Source organism: Ursus americanus, chromosome 21 (genome assembly GCF_024610735.1).
Source record: "Ursus americanus isolate L20-20 chromosome 21, mUrsAme1.1.p, whole genome shotgun sequence".
NCBI classification, from domain to species: domain Eukaryota; kingdom Metazoa; phylum Chordata; class Mammalia; order Carnivora; family Ursidae; genus Ursus; species Ursus americanus.
Window position 1 is genome coordinate 6,009,961 of NC_142147.1, and position 24,105 is coordinate 6,034,065.

General features: G+C 35.6%; 1 protein-coding gene across 1 annotated transcript in view; it reads right to left on the reverse strand.

The window, feature by feature from the left end:
* The window catches only part of ITFG1 (integrin alpha FG-GAP repeat containing 1), a 270,843-nt gene that overhangs the window by 124,541 nt on the left and 122,197 nt on the right, over positions 1 to 24,105 (reverse strand). The window lies entirely within an intron of this gene.

The window sequence follows — 24,105 nt, forward strand, 5'->3', positions numbered from 1 at the left end:
CTTCTGTTTTAGAGAAGTCAATCAGAATGCAATTTCCAACTCACTTTTGTGGACTTCAGTTTGAAGTCCACAAGTGGCATAGGCCACTTAGGGGCATACCCAGGACTTTAAACAGATTTAAGACTCTCCTTCTCCAGCTCCCTCCTTTCCTTAATCTTCTCTGCACAGTCTTGTTAGTACATGGTAGGGCATGGGCTCTTTGCTAATATTTGGTTACAACAGGTGGGGATGGTCAACAGTGTTCCATTCCCATAGTCTGTAAACCACAAAGAGAGACAGGGTGGGATGCCACTTTATTATGGCCAACGGTCAATAGGGCTTTGCCTCAGTCTCTTCACCATGGGAGAAGGGGAAGAGTGCTGCTTTTGTCTGTTAATACATAGTTGGCATATTCCACAAAGATCCACTCCCCAGTCTTCATGGCACACCATGAGGAGGTAGCAGAGTCTGTCTGGTATTCACTTGGAGTACAGGAGGTGCCATGGACTGAATTACGTCCCCTCAAAATTCACAGGTTGAACCCCTAACTTCCAATGTGACTGTATTTAAAGACAGAGCCTTTAGGATAATTAGGGTTAAATGAGGTCATAAGAGTGGGGCCCTAATCTAATAGGAATTGGTTCCCTTATAAGAAGAGGAAGAGATACCAGAGACAGAGGAAAGGCCATGTGAGAACACAGTGAGAAGATGACTGTCTATAGGCAATGAAGAGAAGCCAACTTTGATGGCACATTTTCTAGACCTCCAAATTGTGAGAAATAACAGCAGGTTTGACCAAAAGGATTTCCACTGTAAATGTTTTTGTATGCCTTTGCCCACTGGCATTTCTGAACTGAAAACTACTCTAGCAACTAGGTCAGGATATATGAGAAGCAACACACAAAACACCCAACTAACTAGGACAACAATACAAAAAAAACCCCAAAAACCAAAAACCAAACCAAAAAAAAAAAAAACACCCCACAAAACTAGGGAACTCATAACTGAGTTGTCCCTCTAGTCCTGAGGTCCCTAGCCAGTCTACCTTCTTTTCTCTTTCAGAGTCTTATTATAATTGTTTTATGTATTTTTAGTTATAATCAGAAGGGATAGGTGTATTTTGATTATTCTATCTTCTCTGAAATTGGAAGCTCTTATTTACTTTTGAATCTACTCCAATTGGACTTCAATCATTTGAAAACAATCTTGTCCAAGTTACCAAGAGCTTTTCATTGCTAAATCTAATGGTGAATTCTCAGACTTTCAGTTTATCCAGACTCAGCAACATTTAACATAGCTGATTACTTCCTACTCCTTGAAACTCTTTCTTCTGGAAGCCACACTACGATGGTTTTCCTCACTGGCCACACATCCTCAGTCTCATTTGCTAGTTACTACTTCTTCCTAACTTGTAAATGTCATAGCTATGTCATAGCTCAGTTATGAGACTGCTTCTCTATCTATACCAATTACCTAAATTATCTCATTCAATCTTAAAGTTTTAAATATTATATATAGGCTGAACCCCCTCCTTTTTTTTTTTTTTTAACTTCAGCTTTATTTACTTCAGCTTTATTTTATCTCTCCTAAGCTTCATGTTAACTAGCTATCTATACAACAACTCTTCTGGGGTGGCTAATGAATATCCCAACCAAAACATATCTAAAACAGATCTACATAATCCTTTGTCCAGGGCCCAAACTGCTTCTCCCTTAGTGTTCCCCATCTCAGGAAATGGAAGCCCCATCCACCCAGCTAGTCAGGGCAAAAACCATGGAGTCATCTTTGACTCCTTTCATTCTCTTAGACTCTACATCTAATTCATAAGAAAAGTGTTGGTTCTACCTCCAAATACATTAGCAAAATTTGTCACTTTCCCACACTTTCACTGCTATCAACTTAAGTCACCATTATCTCTTGCCTTGAGTTATGCAGCAGCCTCATAATTGGCCTCCCTTATTCAAATCTTGCTCAGTCTCACCCCAAAACCATTATCCAAACAGCAGCAAGAGTAATTAGAAATGATGTTTTTAAAACTTAAAACCTGCATCTGTTCAACTGTCTAAAGTATTTCTATGATACTTCAAGTAAAATCTAAAGTCTGCCTGTTGCCCATAAAGCTGTAGATCATCTGCCCCTTGCTACTTCTCTAGCCTCATTTCCTACTATTTTTTGGATCACTCACTCCAGTCACATTCATTTTTCTAGAATATTCTAACATGATATTTCAAGGCCTTTTCTCTCTGCTTAGAATGTTCTTTATGTTGATAGTCCCATGGCTTCTTGCTCATTGAATTCAGGTTTCTGCTCAAAAGTTACCACCACAAAAAGACCTCACCTGATTTCTATGTCCAAAATTATCTGCCATCTCTTTGCTGTCTACTTCCACTCTGTCACATATTAACCTTGCTTAATTTTGTTTTCCTTGGCATTTATTTTGTACATTTTATATTTACATATATTTGTTTGTAATCTGTTCTTTCCATTATAATGTCAATGGTAGGAAATTAGGGACTCTATTCATTTCATGCTATTATTTCCCAAGTATTCAGAGGGCCAGGAAGATGGTATACCCTCAATAAAATCTGTTCAATGTGTAAATTACTGATCAAGTTTTACGATGCAGTAGCTCTCATATGACGATCTCCTTCTCATAATTTTAGCTTAATTTCGAATGTTATTACTTTGGCAATCCCTTATTTGACAAATACGAGGTAAGGTAGACATCCTGGCCTCAGCCCCAACCACTAGAACGTACAACTCAATGGGAAACAAGGGCTTTGTCTTTTCTTGTTCCTGGTCTAACACGTGAAAAAAAAAAAATGCCCAGAACTATTTATTTTCCAGGTGAATGAAAACATGAACAAGTATAATTTAAGACACCTTCATAAATTAAAATAACACAAAGATTAAAATAGAAGAAAACATATATATTAGTTTAGTTGACTAAAAGAATATTTTAGGTGTTTTTGAGGTTATTATAGTAAGGAAAGACAGTTTTTTTTCCCTCGTAGATAACATATATTATAACGCCTCCATTTTTGCAGATGCAGATAAGCTCTCCTAATAATCTCCTACATGTTGAGGAAAATATAAAAAATCTATCATTTTAACAATTTGAAGATATACAGTTCAGTTGCATTATGCACATCCATACTGTTGCACAATCATCACCACTATCCATCTTCAGAACTTTTTTCATCTTCAAAAACTGAAACTCTATATGCATTAAACACTATTTCCTCACTCCCTTCTCCCTTCAGCTCCTGGTAATCACAATTTTACTTTCTGTCTCTATGAATCTGACTACTCTAATATTTGTCCTTTTTTGACTGGTGTTTCACTTAGCATAACGTCTTCAGGGTTCATGCATATTGTAACGTGTCAGAACTTCCTTCCTTTTTAAGGCTGATAATATTCCATTGTTATCCACCATATTTTGTTACCCATTCATCTGTTGACGGTTACATAGGTTTCTTTTTCCTTGGCTATTGTGCATAGTCCTGCTGTGAACGTGGCAGACAAATATTTACTGGAGTCCAATTCTTTTGGATATATACCCAGAAGAATTGCTTGCTGGAACATGTGTTAATTCTATTTTTAATTTTCTGAGGAACCACCATACTGTTTTCCATAGCAGCTGCAGCAATTTACATTCTCACCAGAAATGTACAAGTGGTTCTCCACTTCCTCACCAAAATTTGTTCTTTTCTTATAAAATAACAGTCAACTTGTGTGAAGTGATAACTTATTATCGTTTTGATTCGCATTTCCCTAGTGTTTCATCATGTCAGGCATCTTTTCATGTGCTTACTGCCATCTGTATATTTTCTTTGGAGAAATGTTTATCCAAGTCATTTGTCTGTTTTATGTTTTTATTGTTGTGTTGATGATTCGTTGGGAGTTCTTTATATATTACAGATACTAACCTCTTATTTGATTTATGGGTTATAAATATTTTCTCACATTCTATAGATAGACTTTTCACTCTGTTGATGGTGTCCTTTAAAACACGAAAACTTGTAATTCTGATGCAGTTCCATTGGTCTGTTTTTGCTTTTGTTGCCTGTATTTTTGGTGTCATATCCAAGAAGTCATTGCCAAATCAAAAGTTGTTAAGATTTTCTCCTATGTTTTCATCTAGGTGTTTTACAGTTTTAGCTCTTATCTTTAGATTTTGATTAATTTTCAGTTAGTTTTTGAATGCAGTATAAGGTAAGGGGTTAATTTCTTTCCTCTCCTCTCCCCTCCTCCCCTCCCCTCTCCTCTTCTTTTCCTCCCTCCCTCCCGTCCTTCCTTTTTTGCATGTGGATATTGTTTTCCCAACACTGTTTATTAAAAAAGCTGTCCTTTCCCTTGAATGGTCTTGGCATCTTTGTTAAAAATCGTTTGACCATATATGTGATGGTTTATTTCTAGACTTTTTATTCTATCCTGTTGTCTGTCATTATGCCAGTACCACACTGTTTTGATTAATATGGTTTGTAAGTTTTTAAATCAGGAAGTCTGAGACCTCCAACTTTGTTCTTCTTTTTCAAGATTATTTTGGCTATTCTACCTGGTTTTGAAAATTTAGTATTTTATTTAATCTTTAAAAGATTTATTTTATTTTAAAGACAGAGTGAGAGAATGGTAGGGGAGGGCAGAGGGAATCTTAAGAAAACTGTGCACTGAGTGTGGAGCCCAAGACATGATCTCCATCTTTCGACCCCGAGATCATGACCTGAGCCAAAACCAAGAGTCTGATGCCCAACCGAGTGAGCCACCCGGGTGTGCCCAAAATTTAGAATTTTAAATACCATCCACCAGATGATCTCATATGCTGCCTTTTGGGTTCAGTTCATTTTATGACAACCTGAGTTTGCTCATCTATAAAATGGGGTAATAATAACCAGCTTACTGGGAGAGTAGTGAATATTCAATGAAATACCATATTTAAACCTCTTATCAAAGCACTTGGGACACATCATCAGTGGTCAGTAAAATTAACAATTATAATGAGAAAAATGTACCAATATACAACTTGTGGCAGAAAGAATATTGGCCACCCAAAAATGCCCACATTGGAATCGCCAGGACTTCTGAATTTGTTAGCTTGTATGGCAAAAATAACTTTCAGAAGTGATCAAGTTAAGGATCTTGAGATGTGGAGATTATCCTGTGTTATCTGGGTGGGCCCAATGTAATCACAAGGGTCCTCATGAGATAGAGGAAGGAGATCAGAGTTAGAGCTAGTAAGCATGTGAGGTCAGAAGCAGAGAGGAAGAAGGTGATGTGATGTGGGACCAGCAGAACTGCTGATGTGGGCCTTGGTAGGATGAGAATTGTTTCTAGAAGCTAAAGTGCATTGAAGAAAGAATTCTTGACTTGAGACTCCAGAAGAAACTAGACCTCGTAATACTTGGTTTTAGCTTTAAAAGACTCATATAGAAATTCTGACCTTCAGAATTGTTGCAGAATAAATTTGTATTGTTTTAGGCTACTAGGTTTGTGGCAATTTGTCAGTAAATTAGTAGCAATAAGAAAATAATACATATTTTGATACTGGAAGTAGGGTGGTGCCGTAACAAAAATCTAAAAATGTGAAAGTGGCTTTAAAATTGGGTAGCTGGTAGGAGGCTGGAACATGATAAAAAAAGCTTACATTGCCTTGAACAGGCTGCTGTTTGTAAAAATATGGATGTTAAAGATTGATGGTGGGGCGCCTGGGTGGCTCGGTCTGTTAAGCGTCCGACTCTTGATTTCAGCTCAGGTCATGATTTCAGGGTTGTGAGACTGAGCCCTGTGTTAGCCTCTGAACCCAGTGTGGAGCCTGCTTGAGATTCTCCCTCTCCCTCTTTCCCTGCCCCCACTTGAGTGAGCTCTCTGTCAAAAAAAAAAAAAAAAAAAAAGATTGATTGTGAAGGCGAGAATGATGTGAGAAACATAATCATGAAAATCTGTATCTTTGTTGAGAATACCTAAATCATCATGAACAGATTACTGGTAGGACTACGGATTAAAAGCTCTGTTGGTAAGGGCTCAGAAAGAAGTAAGGAACATATTATTGGAAAATGGAGAGAAGCTTAGCTGAGTTGTGTCCTACTACTATTATATGGAAAGCAGAATAGTAACTGATGAATGCTGACATTTAACTGAGGATATTTTGAAGAAAAGTTTTGAAGGTAAAACTTGGTTTTACTGCTTATAGTAAAATGTGAGAGGGAAGAGATAAAGTGAGGGCAGAACTTGATGATCTGGGAAATTTTCAGCCTAGGCAGGTTGCAAAAGACACATAAATTAAGAATCACTGTCAGTAAAGGATGCTCTGGAGAGAATGTCAAAAATGTGTCCGAACAACAACAACAAAAAAATAAAAAAAAAGTGTTAGTGTCCTGGAGGATCAAAAGATCAAAGTATTCAGGGGCGCCTGGGTGGCACAGCGGTTAAGCGTCTGCCTTCGGCTCAGGGCGTGATCCCGGCGTTATGGGATCGAGTCCCACATCAGGCTCCTCCGCTATGAGCCTGCTTCTTCCTCTCCCACTCCCCCTGCTTGTGTTCCCTCTCTGGCTGGCTGCCTCTATCTCTGTCGAATAAATAAATAAAATCTTTAAAAAAAAAAAAAAGATCAAAGTATTCAGTCACAAATGGGGCTCTCTGAAGAGATTAGGTTTGCGACCTGCCTCTTTAGCCATCTCAGAAGTCAAAAACGGGGATGGGCTTGTCCAAGAAAGATTTGTGCAGAAGCCTTTTGTCTAATGGAGAGAAGCCCTTAGACACATGCAGGAGACCCACAAGGTTACTGAGAAGGTTATACCAACAGAAACACTGCCAGTGTGGGTGAAAAGGAAAAGTGAGAGGATTAAATGAAAGAAGGCTGTCAGACTCTCAAAATTCTACAGGCAGGAAACTGGTTGATGAAATGACTCAGCTGCAAACGTGTGGGTACCTCTGTGAAAAAAAGGGATGACTCCAAGGATGAGCTATCAGCCCAATGGATGGAGCTGAGGGCCACAGAGGATAGTCCCAGGGCCACAGACGGTTAGTCCCAGGTCCCGAAACCTAAAGTAGTATGCTGGCTTGGATTTTGTAACTGCTTGAGACCAATCACTCCTTTTTTTCCCCTTTAGTTTTCTCCCACTTTGATTGGGAATGCCAAATATTATTATCCCATGACTGTCCTACCATTGTATTTGGGGAACAAATAATTTGTTTTCTAGTTTCGCAGGTTCACAGATGGAGAGCAATTCTGCCTTAAGGATCAATTATAGTGACAGCCTTACATGTGCCTAATTTACATGGTGAGATTTGGGACTTTTGAGCTGATGAGACTTAGATGACATTCTTTTTTTTTTTTTTTTTTTATGGAAGGAAAAATAATAATTTTTATTGTTGTACCCCACAAATGTTGAAGACTATCAGTACATAAGACTAATTTAGGTAAATTGGTTTTAGTAAGGTTGGGGGATTAATTAGAGATTAGAGATTAATTAGAGATATCAGGGGGAAACCTAGGAGTGCTAATTTGAGTCAGTGACAAAAAACCTTGGAATCATTTAGAGTTTGAGGAGGCAAAGTTGTCAGGATATCTTGAAAAAATATACTTCTGGGAAAATGGTAGTATGAATAAGTGTTTCCTTTTCCAACATTAGATGACATTCTGAACTTGAGTTGATGCTATAATGGACTGAGACTTTGGGGGCTGTTGAGATGGAGTGAATGTATTTTGCATGCAGGGTTAGCAGGACTATTTGGGAAGCCAGAGGGCATACTGTGGTAAGACAGATAATGACCCCTGAAAGAAGACAATAATACTGCTTACAAAAGGGAAGAAGGAGGTGGAAGTGTTGGGGAGAAGATATAAAAATGGAAGCATAGGTCAGAAAGGACAGAAGATTGTGACAGTTAAATTTTAGATGTCAACTTGACTGGGCCACGGGTACCCACATATTTGGTTAAACATTATTCTGGGTGTGTCTGTGAGAATGTTTTTAGATGAGATTAACACTCAAATGGGTAAAATGCATAAAGTAGACTGCCCTCTCTAATGTATGTGGGCCTCATCCCACCAATTGAAGACCTGAAAAAAAAAGGCTGAGTAAGAGGGAACTTGTTCCTGAGCTAAAACATTGGTGGTCTTTTCTGGCCTTTGGATTTGGATTGAAACGTTGGCTCTTCTTGGGTCTTGAGCATGTGGAATTTTTTTTTTTAATATTTTATTTTTAAGTAATCTCCATACCCAATGTGGGGCTTGAACTCACAACCCTGAGATCAAGAGCTGAGCATGCCAGAACTGGAACTTACACTGAGTTTCTTAGTACTCAGTCCTTCAAACTAGGCCTGAAGCTACATAAGGCTCTCTGGGTCTTGAGCTTGCTAACTGCCGATCGTAGTACTTGTTAGCATCCATTATCCTGTGAGCCAATTACTTTTAATTAATCTCTCTCTCACCATCTATTTATCTATACATGTCCTATTGTTCCATTTGTCTGGAGAACCCTGACTAATACAAAGATACTACTCTGCTGGCTCTGACAATGGAGGAAGGGGCCACAAACCAAGGAATGCTGGCAACCTTGAGAATTTGGAGAAGGCAAGGAACAGATTCTTCCCTACAGCCTCCAGAGAGAACCAGCATTGCTAACACTCTAATGTTAGCCCAGTGAAACGGATTTTAGACTTCTGATGTCCAGAACTGTAACAGAATAAATGTGTTTTTATAAGATACTATGTTTGTGGTAATACACTAATACACAATACAATGTCATTCTTGGTATCCTTCTACAATATTGTGTCAGCTACCACTTGAAGCTTGGATAAACAAAATGTGGTGTATCACTATACTGTGGAAGATTGTTTGGCAATAAAAAGAAAGAAGTATTGATACATGCTACAACCATAGGTAAACCTTGAAAACACTATGGTAAGTGAAAGAAGCCAGAAAGAAACATATATTGTATGAATCCATTTATGTCAAATGCCCAGAATAGGCAAATCTATGGAGACAGAAAGTAGATTAGTTGTTGTCTATTGTTCCCTTGCATTGGGGGCTTGGGGTGTGGTAATGGCTGAGAGGTACTGCGGTTTCTTTGTAGGGAAATAAAATGTTCTAAAGTTGACTGTGGTGATGGTTACACAACTCTATGGTTTATCAAAAGCCATTAAACTGTATATTTAAAAGGATGAATTTTATGGTATGTGTATTAATAAGGGTTGGAAACAATTATACATTTATAAAAAAATGATGAAGTAGTACAGAAGTATCCTAAAATTCTAGTAAAAAAAGAGTATGTATAAGATATACCACATTTCTCTAGTCACAGACATATGCAACTTATTCAAGCAGACACTGTGTTCATTACATAGTAGCTTTAGAAAACAGTATTCTTTCCTCACACAAATGTTTCAATGCTGAGAGAAGAAACTAAATTTTAACTTCTCTGGTATCTTTTTCAGTTGCAATGTACAATGTAGCCATCATCTAAACAGATGATAAATGTTTTCATAATAATTTTTTCTTCAAACAAATAAAATCCGAATACCTATTTCATTATATTCTTCAACCACCTGTCAGATCATTTCATAAGGAGGCAGATAAACTATGCCCACTTTCCCCATGACCACTTTAATTAGAATTATTCTCTGTGTTCCTCAGAGAATGACAAGAGAAATAAATGTACATTTTTTGATACGTACCTTTGAAAAAATTTCATGTACATGGCATAATCCATGGAAATAACTCACATATTATAAAATTCACCATTTCAAAGCATGTAATTAAGTGCTTTTAAGTATATTCACTCTGGTGTGCAATCATCACCACTATCTAATTCCAGAATATATCCATCACCCCAGAAAGAAACCCCATACTCATTAGCAGTCAGCCCCAATTCCTCTCTGCCTCCATCTCCTGATAACCACTAATCTTTTTTCTGTATCACAGATTTGTTTATTCTGGAAATTTTAAATAAACTGAAACATATATGTGGCCTTTGTGTTTAGCTTAACTTAGTGTAATGTTTTCAAGATTCATCCACATAGTAGTATGTACGTATCAGTACTTCTTTCCTGTTTTTAAATAAGTAATATTTCACTGTGTATTTATCCATTCATTTGATGATGGACATTTGAGTTGTTTCTACTTTTGGTTTTTATGAATAATGCTTCTGAATGTTCATATGTATGTTTTGCTTAAACAAGATTTCAACTCTGTTGCATACATATCCAGGAGTAGGATTGCTGGATTCCATGGTAATTATATGTTAAATTTTTGAGGAATTGCTAGTGTTTTCCAAGTCAGCTGCATCATTTTACAATTCTTTTCTTTTTTTTTTTTTTTTAAGATTTTATTTATATATCTATTTGACAGAGAGAGACAGCCAGCGAGAGAGGGAACACAAGCGAGGGGAGTGGGAGAGGAAGAAGCAGGCTCATAGCGGAGGAGCCTGATGTGGGGCTTGATCCCGGAATGCCGGGATCACGCCCTGAGCCGAAGGCAGACCCTTAACAACTGAGCCACCCAGGCGCCCCTCATTTTACATTTCTGCCAGTAGTGTATGAGAGTCCCAATTTATCCACATGCTTGCCACATTTGTTACTGAGTTTTGATTTTAACCGTGCTAGTGGGCATGAAGTGGCATTTCATTATGGCTTTGATTTGTATTTCACTAATGACAAATGATGTTGACCATCTTTTCAAGTATTTTTGGCTAACTGTATAAGATTCACAGTTTGTTCTCGGGATGAAAAGTCAGCATTGACTTCTGTTAGAACTTACAGATAGGACTCATGTCTCAACTTAACTTCTTTTCTATCTTAATACAGTGTCGTACATACATAAAAACTTCAACTATTGACATCACTTCCTCAGGAAAGTCTTCTCATTTGAATCCTTCTAGAACAGAACAAATGACCCTGCTATACATTTTCATTATTTCTTGCACTACTCAATCATAGCACTTAACTTTTTAAAAGGATTGTGCAGTTAGTCAGATTGAAATACCATAAGGATATGTATATGTCTTACTAAGTTCTGTATCATCAGATCCTAGCATAAATGCTCCCTTCCAAGTGTAGGAAAATTGTTGAATGAATAAATACTCAGCACAATCAAATGGAAAGTTTGGTACATTGAATCCAGAACTAATTAAGTAATCTACTCATTTCCACTACTAACTGGGTGATCTTAGCTAAGTCATGTAACTGCTCTGAGCCCTAATCAATTCATAAACGAGGGAAATGGACAACATGATTTTAAATTTTCTTTCAACCCTAAAAGGCCATGAGTCTAAATCTTTAAAAACTATAGGAAAACAGTACTTTATATGCCTTTATAAATGCAAATAAAACTCTCAACGAGAGAATTCCTAAAAGACAATGGGAACAAAATGCACAACAAAAGAACACAATGCTCCTTAGACAATCCCCGTCCTTATATCAACAGAGTCAAAGTGATTCTTGGTATAGATTTTCACTGAAAGACAATCGATTGAAATATTATATATTATGGTAAAATAAATATTTACATATTACAGTATTACAGTAAAGGCAAACCCATAAATGCTTTAGTGAAATTTATAAGAGTAATCTAAATTTTGTCTTTTAAAAAGTAATCGCCTCTTTCCCAAATATTTCAATTAGTAGAATTATTACCAAGGAAGAGAACTCTTCTTTAGCTATGATCTATCTTTTTTGGTTTTATTATTATTATTTTGAGCAATGTTAATGCCTAATATAATGTATAATTAAAGGAGATTATACTATACCCCAAATCTCAATATTGTAGTTTCTAAATGTTGTAAATTTAAACACTGTAGATAATTAAGTAGTAAAAAACTGTTACCAACAAATTAAAGATTAAAATAAAGGCTTAACTTAATTAAACACTTTGAAGTTTCCTCCTGCATATATATTATCTTGCTTTGACAACTTCTCTGTAATGTAGCATAAGATTTTGCTTCATTTCACAGATGAGGAAACAATGACCCAAAGTCAGGATTCTAAGACAAATCTTTTTCATCAAATGTAATTCTCATCCCATGTGCCCTGCTGCTTTGCTGTCTGGTCTACATTTGATATGTTTGCTTACTGTGGATATTGGGGATGAAGAAAACAGTCTGAATCAAGCCTCTCCTCCGTAAACAAAACAAAACAAAACAAAACAAAACAAAACAAAACAAAACAAACCCATCCCCAGATCTTCAAAATTCTACTTAGATTTATTTAATGATAAAGATACAAAGACAATGGGTAACAAGGCTAATATATATTTTCATTATATATTCTTTATGAGTGTCCCTTTCCCTTCGCTCATGAAGAAAGTGAGAAAAGGTGATAGATTTATATAAAAAGATAGATTTTGCTACCACAGACCTTTTTTTTTTTTGGCTTGGCTTTTGTTTCTTTAATTCATGTGTAACAACACTGAAAACAGTCACTCATTGTAGCATTTAATCTATCAGCCTTGGAAAAAAGCTTGCATCCAGAGGACATGGAAAGACTTAGAAAATTATAAGTTACTTCTTTAAGTCAACAGAAGAAATATTTTTGCTAATACTTTTTAATTTTCCCTTTAAGTGTCACTCATTTTCGTTTGGAAACTGTCAAACCATTCTACCTTTAAAGTATTCAATCTGTGAGAGATACTTTTGAGATTACTGTTTTCTGAGTAAATATGCTGTCTTTTGAGAAAGATTCCAATCTGACTAAACCATTTAGATTTGAAAAAAATATTTACATTATATACTTAGATTGATATGTTTTAACTTATATATTTTAAATTTCTAACACATAAACATACTGGGGTTTAGGAGTTGTGGTTCAAAATTAGCTGTCAGTTCTTTTACTGACAATAATCTGTGGGCTTTCTAGGTCAGGGGCTACCTAGCTGTTACAGGTCTTTTGGAATTAAAGTCAACATTCACGTTGTTGAATTGAATTAAGTCTACTTTAAATACAAGCTTCTTAATAAGGTTAGTTTGAGAGGGAAGTGGGGAAGGAATGGTATTTCATGAAATCCTCACAAGATATTTGTAGGGGAGGTATAACTATACTTATTATACAGATTTGGGGATATACAGATAGGATAAATACCTTGCTGAAAGAAGCAGAACTCCTATGTGGCACCACTGGCATTTAAAATGGAATCTGAAGTCTGTGGTCTTGTCTTTCTCTTCTACGCTGCATTTAGAAATAAACTTTTCTTTTAAACTTAAGTGATATATAATGTAGTGGAAGAAGTGTATATTTTATTTCTTCTTTTATTAATATATTTGACTGCAAGTACATACCTAAGAGAGGTCTGAATCTAAGTCCTGCCTTATTCATGGACTAAAAGGAGAGTCATTTTCCATTCTGTCATCCTGAGAAATGGATTCCATAGTGCCCGTTTCTACTACCATTAGTCTAATTCATATAGCTGGTAAGAATTACAAAAATAGGAGTTCAAAATCTTCCACGTTACTGCTTTTTAGAAGGAGCAGTGTTACTGTTCCTTAGAGGTCATGAAACTGTGGTACTATTCTAGTAAGGAAGCTAATTTAAGTGAAATAAAACCGATTTTTATAAATATAATATACTTATATTATTCCCAGCACCCCCTCACCATTGATAAAAGTTAACTATATATGCTGATGATTCAACAACTAAAAAGCTTAATTTAGTCTATAAAGTATAGTTTTATATAAAAATTGGCAATGTACTCATTGATTATATAGGAAATTGCTTATTGGAATTTATCTGGGTAGCAAAACTATATAAGTAATGAAATTTATCATATAGTCTGTCTCGAAAGGCAAACGTATACATTCATATACCATCCACTACTCTCTGTAATAAATGAAGTGTGCTGCCCTCTACATATAAAATGCTGATCCACTGGCAGTCATATCTTATGAGTTGTTTTCATAGTGGTGACTAGTCTGTTTTAATTAAACCCCAAATTCTCTCCTATTCAATTCTGTAATGAAGGTAGTGAATTGAGCCAAATATTCTTCCACAACTCAGCACACATAAAAGATAAAAAATGTGGGGAGGACGGACAATGAAAGACAGATCCAGAAGTTCCTGCATTTGTTCTATCATAAGCTTCAGAAAAGATGAACAAGTAAACAAGAAAGAGTCAAGAGATTCAAAGAAAAGATGTAAATAACAAAACGAAATTTAATAGAAGTAGGAGTCACAGATTCAATCTCATAACATATCAGAACACTATGGATAAAGTACAAACCTTTTATCTAGAACATGAAAGGAACAATCAGATTAGCATCAGACTTTTCACTAGCAAAAGTGAAAATTAGAATTTAATGGTGAAGTATCTTTAAGGATATAAAATAAAATGATTTTAAACCCAGAATCCTACAGTCTGCCACATTAGCATTCTGGCTAGAGGAAAATAAATCTTCAGACACAGAAAGTCTTAGACAGACTCTGTACACTCTCCCTGATAGAATTATTTGATAATGTATTCAGAAAAATAATACACGAATGAAAGAAAGAATGGAACGCACTATGTTCAGTGGTGACCAAAGAAACCAGAAAACTCTGTAGCCAAGTGTAAATAATTATAGCAACAAATGTGAAAATAAATGGTGATGATATCACTGAATGGGGAGTCAGTGGGGTGGGGAAAGAGAACTGAATGTGTGCTAAATTCTTGCTTTAAGTATTGTCTTGTCTTTAGCAGTTCATTTAAAAATAAAATTTAAATATACATAGTAACATTTAAGTATGACCACTACAACAGAAATAAAATTTATAATGTATAAATTGTGTTAGGAACTATAGAAGAAGAAATATTTGAATGATCCAACAGAAGAGAGAAAAGAAGGGAAAGAACCAAGAAAAAATCAAAATGAATACAAAGTATAAAATGGCAGTAATAAATCAAAACATGTGTGACCACATTATATTAAATAATTAAAAAATAATAGCAGACACTCACACATAGAACTTACATTGTGCCATGCAGTGTTGTAAGTTCTTTATATATATGTGTGAGCATAAAATATTTTATTTATTTATTTGAGAGAAAGTGAGAGACAGAGCACGAGCAGAGGGGAAGGGGCAGAAGGAGAGGGTGGAGAGGGAGAAGCTGACTCCCTGCTGAGCTCCCTGAGCCCAGAGCCCAGTGTGGGCTAGATCCCGGGACCCTGGGATCATGACCTGAGCCAAAGGCAGACGCTTCACTGACTGAGCAACCCAGGTACCCCAGGCCTTTGCATATATTAATTTTTTGATCCTCACAATAACCATATGAGGTAGGTACTATTATTCTCAGTAACAGAGTTACTGAGATACAAAAACTAAGACAAAGGTTGGTAGTTGCTATGATCACACAGCTAATAAAATGTAGAGCCAGAATTTTAATCTAGTTTTTTAACTACTAAATTATATTCCTTTAAATGAATTAAATTCTTAGCATAATACACTCTAGCTCCATGTCACTGCAAACAGCAAGATTTCATTCTTTATGATGGCTAAGTAATACCCCATTGGTATATATGTGGTTTATATACCACATCTTCTTTATCCATTCATCAGCCAATGGACATTTGGGTTATTATTGATAATGCTGCTATAACCATCGTGGTGCATGTGCCCCTTTGAGTCAGTATTTTTGTATACTTTAGGTAAATACCTAGTAGTACAATGCTAAGTTAAATAAGTCAGTCAGAGAAAGGCAAATACCATATGATTTCACTCATATGCAGAATTTAAGAAACAAAACAGATGAACATATAGGGAAGAGGGAAGAAAAAAAGAGAGGGAGGCAAACCATAAGAGACTGTTAACTACAGAGAATGAATTGAGGGGATGATGGAGGAGAGGTGGGTGGGGGCTAGGCTAAATGGGTGATGGGTATTAAGGAGGAAACTTGTGATGAGCACTGGGTGTTGTACATAAGTGATGAACCACTGAATTCTACTCCTGAAACCAATATCACACTATATGTTAACTACTTAGAATTAAATAAAAAAATTTGAAATAATAAATAAATGGGTTAAGTTCTATTATTAAAAGATAGTCATATATTCAGTTTTAAAAAAATTCCCATCATATACTCCTTTTTTTACTTAACCTAAGACTTTAATGAGATTCATCCATGTTGCTGACTATCCTTCTCCAGTAATTTATTCTCCTTTTTATTGTGGAATATTATTAAATTAGACAAATATAACATCCACTGTTTATCTATTTTCTTGTCATGGAGCTTTCATTTGCTTCCAGTTTGGTGCTATTATAAATAAATATACCATGAACATTTCCTTGTAAGTCTCTTTGTGGACTTAAGTTTTCTTTTCTCTTACATAAGTACCTAGGAATGGAATTGCTAGATCATAGGAAAGATGGATGTTTAACTTCATAAGAAACTGTCAGAGTTTTTCAAAATGAATGTGCAATTTTGCATTCCTATCAAAAAATATATGAGTTTCTGCTGTTCTGTATTCTTACCAACATTTGGTGTTACTGGTAGTTCTAACTGCAACCATTCTAATGGGTGTGAAAAATATATCATAATGGCTTTCATCTTATTTCCCTAATTACCAATGATGCTGAACAGGTTTTTGTATATTTATTGGCCATTCATATACGTTCCTCAGTGAAACGCCTTGGCGTCTACGTAAAAAAAATCAGTTGATCATAATATGTATAGTTCTATTTCTGGACTCTCTGTTCTGTTCCATTGATCTCTATCAGTAGCCTTATGTAAATATGCAAGGTTTTAATTACTGCAGCTTCACAGCAAGTCTTTTTTAAAATTTTTAAAACATTTTATTGATTTATTTGACGGAGATAGAGTGAGCACAGATAGGGGAAGCAGCAGGCAGAGGCAGAGGGAGAAGCAGGCTCCTCGCTCAGTGGGGCTCGATCCCAGGACCCTGGGATCATGACCTGAGCCGAAGGCAGACGCTTAATGACTGAACCACCCAGGTGCCCCTCACAGCAAGTCTTAAAGTAGCATGAGTCCTCCATCTTTGTTGTTTTCTTCAAGAAATTTTTGGCAAGGGGGTACCTGGGTGGCACAGTCAGTTAAGTGTCCAACTCCTGGTTTTGGCTCAGGTCATGATCTCAGGGTTGTTAGACCGAGCTCTATGTTCAGCACAGAGTCTGCTTGAGACTCTCTCCCTCTTCCTGTGCTACGCCCCCCTCTACCCAAGCGCTCTCTCTAAAATAAATAAATAAATAAACAAACAAATAAATAAATAAATCATAAAAAAAGATAATTTTGGCTAATCTTGCTTTTAATTTTCTAACCTGGCTATCTATTATTTTTCATGTAAATATTAGAATAAGCATATACATTTCTGCAAAAAACTTGTTGGGAATTTGATGGCAATTGCATTCAATCTATAGGTCAAGGTGGAAAGAATGGACTTTCTAGCAATATTGAGTATTCTGTTGCACAAATATTTTCTCTCTCCATTTTTTCTTAGGTCTTTAATTACTCTCTACAGTATTCTGGGGCTCAAGAATAGGCAAAGCCAACCTACGTTGTTAGAAATCAAAACATTGGTTGCCTATGAGGCTGGGCATTAACCAGAAGGGAAGCATGAGAGAATTTTCTGGGGTGATGAAAGTTTTATACCTTGATTGGAATACTGGTTATACAGGTTATACGTGTTATCAAAACTTATTCAATTACACATTTAAGGTCTTTGATTTTACCAGATGTAAATTTTTTCCTTATGTGATATTTTATCACATAAAAGGTGAAAATAAAGGAATAAAATATGTATGGTAAATGCTGAGGAAAAGAAATAGCATGGAAATTCAATATTACAAAAAAGTATTCAAAGTAAAAAAAAAAATTAAATGGAAAAACAGGGGATAGTTCATGATTTACAAAAGAAGTGAGGAGGACAAAAGTCATAAAGCCTTGTGCACCTAATAATTGTGGCTGCATTTTTCAAATGAAAAACTGAGAAGCTGACAATTGAATGCATTCCTAGTGAAAGATTAACATACTTTTAAAAGTACATAAAAATATATAAGGATATATAGAAGATTTAAACAACATAATTAACATGAATGATATTTCAAATAATCATTCATTGGGCTATGAAACTACCAGAAAAATCTCAAAAAGTTTCAAGAAGTATCACCCAAGACACGTTTATGTTTGCATTTGCAAACAAAATATAATAAACAATAAAAATATAGATTCAAACCCCAAAACAACAATGTAAAACAACTCCCCAAACATATTTATGTGAACATTTAAAAAGGCTTTTTAAAATAACTCTTAGGTTAAGGGAAACTTATAAACAAACCAAAGAACAGTGAAAGCAGCAATTATCAAAATATGTAGTCTGTAGTCAAGTATGTAGGAAATATTTAGTCTTAAAAACACTTATTTGGAAACAAGGAAAGGGCAAAAATCTATTTAAAAAAAGTATTCAATATAATAAACTAAAAAGCAAACAAAACAAACCTAAAGAAAGCAAAACAGACAAATTAAATATAAAAACAAATATTTATGGAAAAATTTTATCTTATTGAAAATAAAAGTGATTCTTTGGGTAACTACAACAATAACAAAAACATAGAATGAATGAAATAATTATAAAATAGACAAGACTTTATCAAGTCTGACGAATGAAATAAAGAAGGCAAATCACATCAGAAACATGAAGGGGGCTATACCTACGGATAAACAAACACTTGAGCCCTCTCCAATCTCTCTCTCAGTGAATCTAGCTGAGGTTTATCAATTTTGTTTCTCTTCAAAGAACCAGCTCTTAGTTTCATTAATCCTTTCTATTGTCTTTTTAGTTTCTGTAACATTTACTACTGCTCTGTTCTTTACTATTTCCTTCTTTCTACTAACCTTGGGCTTTATTCTTTTTCTAGTTCCTTTAGGTATAAAGTTCGAGTGTTGATTTGAGATTTTGCTTTTTTTGAGGTAGTCCTGTCTAGCTAGCAACTACTCTTTTAGAAGGACCTCTTAAGACTTATATTTCCTAATTGGTCTTCTGTCTGGTTGACTGACCCATTGATATTACTGGGATATTAACATTCCCTGCTGTAACTGTATTGCTGCTGATTTCTCCCTTTAAGTCCTTTAATATTTACTTTATATATTTAGTTGCTCCTATGTTGGGTGTATAAATGTCTACAAATGGTATATCTTGTTGGATTGACCCACTCATCATGTCATGCCCATGCTGTCTTTATCACAGTCTTTGTCTCAAAATCTACTTTGTTTGATATATGTGTAGCTACCCCTGGTTTCCCTGGGTTTCCATTTGCATGAAACATCTTTTCCCTTCCCTTTACTTTCAGTGCATGTGTATCCTTACATCTGAGGTGAATCTCTTGTATGCGGCATATGAAGTTCTTTCTTTCTTTCTTTCTTTCTTTCTTTCTTTCTTTCTTTCTTTCTTTCTTTCTTTCTTTCTTTCTTTCTTTCTTTCTTTCTTTCATCCATTCAGTCATTCTATGTCTTGGAGAATTTACTCCATTTATGTTTAAAGTAATTATAGGTAGATATGTACTTATTGCCATTTTGTTAATTGTTTTCCAGCTGTTTTGTAGTTCCTCTCTGTACTTTTCTTCTTCCCTTGCCCTCTCCTATTGTTTTGATGACCTGTAGTATTTATTATGTTTAGATTCCTTTCACATTATCTTGTGTATGTACTCTAGGTTTTGCTTTTTGGTTAACATATCAGCCTGTATAAATACCATTCTATTTTCAAGTGATAGCAAGTTAAATCTGAATTCTAAAATATATTTTTTAACTCAACATCTCCCATGTTCTATGTTTCTGATGTTTCATTTTTACATGTTTTTGTGTATTCCTAACTAATTGTTATAGTTATTTTTACTACTTCTGTCTTGTTATCTTCATGTTAGCTTTGAAACTGATTAGTCCACTACCTTTACTATACATTTATCTTTCCAGTGAGATCTTTACTTTCATATGCTTTCTTGTTACTAATCACGGCCCTTTTTTCAGCTTAAAGAAGTCCCTTTAACATTTCTGGTAAGGCCAATTTAATGGTGGTTAACTCCTTTAGTTTTTGCTTGTCTGGAAAACTCTTTGTTCCTCCTTCTATCTGAATGATAACTTTGCCAGATACAGTATCCTTAGCTGGAATTTTTTTTGCCTTCAAAACGTTGAATATATCATGCCACTCCTGGCCTGCAAAGTTTCTGCTGAAAAATCTGCTTGTAGTCTTATGGAGGTTCCCCTGTACGTAATACTGTTTTCCTCTTGCCGCTTTTAAGATTCTCTCTTTAACTTTTGACATTTTAATTGTAATGTGTCTTGGAGTGGGTCTCTTTGTGATCATCTTATTTGGAACTCTTTGGGCTTTTTGCATTGGAAGTCTGTTTTCCCTCCCCATGTTACAGAAGTTTCTAGCCATTATTTCTTCAACTAAGTTTTCTACCCCTTTCTCTCTCTTCCTGAGACCCTTATAATGCAAACGCTAGCATACCTGATGGTGTTCCACATGTCCCTTAAGCTATCTTTACTCCTTGTCTCCCCTTCTTTTTGCTGGTCTGTTTGTGTGTCACTGCCCTGTCTTTCAGGTCGCTGGTCCTTTCTTTTGCTCCATCTACTCTGCTACTGAAGCCCTCTAGTGTATTTTTCAGTTCAGTATTATATTCTTCAGTTCTTTGATTTCTGTTTGGTACTTTCTCATATTTTCTATCTCTTTGTTTTCATCCATTCTTCTCCTGAGATTGGTGAAAATCTTTGTAAACCATTATCTTGAATTTTCTATCAGGTAAATTACTTATTTCCATTTTATTAAGTTTTTTCTTTTTTTTCCTGGGATTTTATCTTGTTTTTCCATTTGAAACATATTCCTCTGTTTCCTCATTTGCTGGACTCCCTGTATTTGTTTCTATGTGTTAGGAGAAATGGCTATTTCTAGTCTTGAAGGAGTAATCATAGGAAAACTAGTAGTGTGTTTCAGTCTGCTGTCTGTGCAGTGCCTTGGGGATGGCAGCCTGCCAAAAACTGTCTTTCCCATTGTTTTAGTCCTTGAGGCCCAGAAAAGCAAGCCTTCCTGACCACCAGAGCCAAATGTTCAAGGGGCATCACCTATTTTGACTATGCACATCCCCTGGCTTTCGTGGGACTGTGTGAAAGTGTAGACTGAGGGAAGCCTACTTGCCAACTTTGGTGGGGTGGCCCCAGGGGTAAGTCAGGCCTGGGCACATCTACTAGTCATATTTAGTGGGGTAGGCTGTGGAAGAGCACCAGCCGGGTTTAGTAGGATGGAGCTGAAGGACTGCTAGGCTGGGGCATGCTTGCCTGCCAGGCTTAGCAGGCTGGGGCTGTGGAGTGTTTCAGGGTGGGACATGCATAACCCAGCGTTTAGTATACAGGGCTAGGCAAGTGCATTAGCAACGTAGAAAGAGAGTGCAAAAATGGTGTCCACCCATGCCTCTGTCTCTGGAGACAGTACAACAATGTCATTTAAGTTCTCCTTTCTTCTCTTAATAAAATGAAAATTCAGAGAATTAAGACATGACTATGCATAGTATGACAGTAAACTAAGGGCAACTGAGTAGCAATGGGATAGTCAAGGAAATAAATAAGGTTTCCAATCAGTGGTGGCATATATGTAAAATGACTGACCTCAGACCAGGCTGCCTCTATAAAATGTCATTAATAAAGAGATTTTTCATGTACCATGATTTTAAAGGTTAACTTATTATAAATTAGGCCTTTTATATAAGATAAAAAACAAACCCATCTAAACAACTGTCTTCTGAAAACAAAAACACAGAACAAGTTAACAAACCATGGTTTCAGAATTTCTTTTCATGAATTACATGTTGTGGATTTTATTCTCTTATGCATAATCTCTACCTCATTTTTAAAACCTACAGAAAAAGGAGACAGAATTCTCCAGGGAGCAACCCTTCAAATTAGAAACATCAATCCTGCACTAATTCTCAGCAATAGAGCAATCTTGAAATCAGTTAAAAATTACAAATGCTTTTTGGATAAAAGGGAATTCATGCAGAAAAGGATTATCATGCCCACTATGTCTTTTTCTCCTTCTTCTATGTTTCAAGGAATATATTATGCTGAATTCTCCTAGACACACATCTCCCTTTCAAGTACAGGGCTCATTTTGAATTAGTGATTTAATGAACAATGAGATGTACTAAAATCTATCTTTTAATTCTCATCTACCCCAAAAGAACCAAAAAGAAATCCCAGGTTTTAAACAGTTGCTTTTATAAAAGCATTAAGTGTCTATGACTGACTGCCTCTTACCTTATGTTTTCTGTAGTTACACTGTTCCCTGCTGAATTAGCTCTTGATACCATCATTATTTCTGAATGCTAAAGGAACTTAAGTTAAATATTTGATGGTTTAAAAGAGAAAATATTGATAAAAATTTTATGACAATATAAACTCAATGGAATATTATTCAGCCATAAAAAAGAATGAAATCTTGCCATCTGCAATGGCATGGATGGAGCGTATAATGCTAAGTAATGTAAGTCAGTCAGAGAAAGACAAATACCACATGATTTCACTCATACGTGGCATTTAAGAAACAAAACAAATGAGCAAAGAAAATAAAAGAAAGAGAGAGAGAGAAGCCAAGAAACAAACTCATAATTACGGAAAACAAACATGGTTACCAGAGGGGAGGTGGGTGGAGGAGGGTGAAAAAGGTAATGTGGATTAAGGAGGGCAGTTGTAATGAGCTCCGGGTGATGCGTGGAGTTACTGAATCACTATATTGTACACCTGAAACTAACAGAACACTTTAAGGTCAACTATACTGGGACTTAAAATTTAAAAACAACAACAAAATTAAAAAAAAAATAAAACCCTTATGACCAAAACATAAATTGTCTGGATATTCTTCTAAGGATGAGTAATCATAGACTTAAATGAATTTGGGGTGCAATTTCTTATTCTCTTGAATAGGATTAATGTCCAGTATAAAAAAATTTTACATTTCTTTGTTTTTATGTGGTACTATACCTTTAAAAGGAATAATAATCACACTCAGTTCAGAGATTTCATTTTACATTAAAATTGCTTCCCACACATAGTAATGAAGCATGATAATCACATCCCTGGAAAACTCCACATACATAACTTACAACAACTGTGATTTCAAATCAAATCCTTAGAAAAGTTTAAGGGCACACTGTCCATAATCTTCTACAAGTATTTAGGTACACTCACTAATAGTATATGTTTCTCTAAATAAATATATGTTTCTAGATGACATTGTTTGGTGTTAAAAGCAAAAATAAATCTGATTTTTTTCCAGGGAAGTTGTTTTGTATCATAAGCCTGGTAGGAAATGTGAAGCTGAATTATCACTAATTCCAGAATGAATTAATGCACAGAGGAAAAGTTGTGGATAGATAATGATGCAGGAGATAATAAAGAAAAAAGGCCAAGAAATATAATTTATCGTGATAGGAAGAAAACAATAAGGTGTTAAAATTTAGGAAGAGTCATATTCGCGGAATCTGCAAAAACTCAGGCTAATTATAAATTTAACTATTTATCTACTGGTACCTCTACTAAAGGAGAAAAAAGGAGCTGCAGCACTCAAAATCACTGATAATGTAATAAGTATACATTTTATGTATATAAATAATATCAATAACCATGTCTGAATTTTCAATGTAATTATAAACAAGCAAGAGTAAGGCAATATTCACTGAGTCTGTATGTGCTAGGTACTTACTAATTGCTTCACTTATTTTTACCTCATTTAATCTTCACTACAACTGCATGAGACAGATACAGATGTCTTACAGATGAGTTTAGGTAATCTGCCTAAGGTCACACGGGCGGTAAGTGACTGGACTGAGATTGAAGCCTAGGTGTAGCTCTTAACCACGATGGTTTTTAGTCTCAAAATGTAACTGGGTCATTTGTTTTTAAAAATCTTGGCCTTAAGGGTGAAAGGGCATGGGTGATAAGGCTTCCCATTATGGAAAGAATAAGCCACAGGAATAAAAGGCACCGCATAAGGAATACTGGTCAGTGGTACTGTAATAGTGTTATATGGTGACAGACGGTAGCTGCACTTGTGGTGAGCACAACATAATGTATAAACTTGTGAAATCACTAGGTTGTATACCTGAAATTAATGTAACGTCGTGTGTCAACTATACTCACATACAGAAAATTAAACCAAGGAGGAA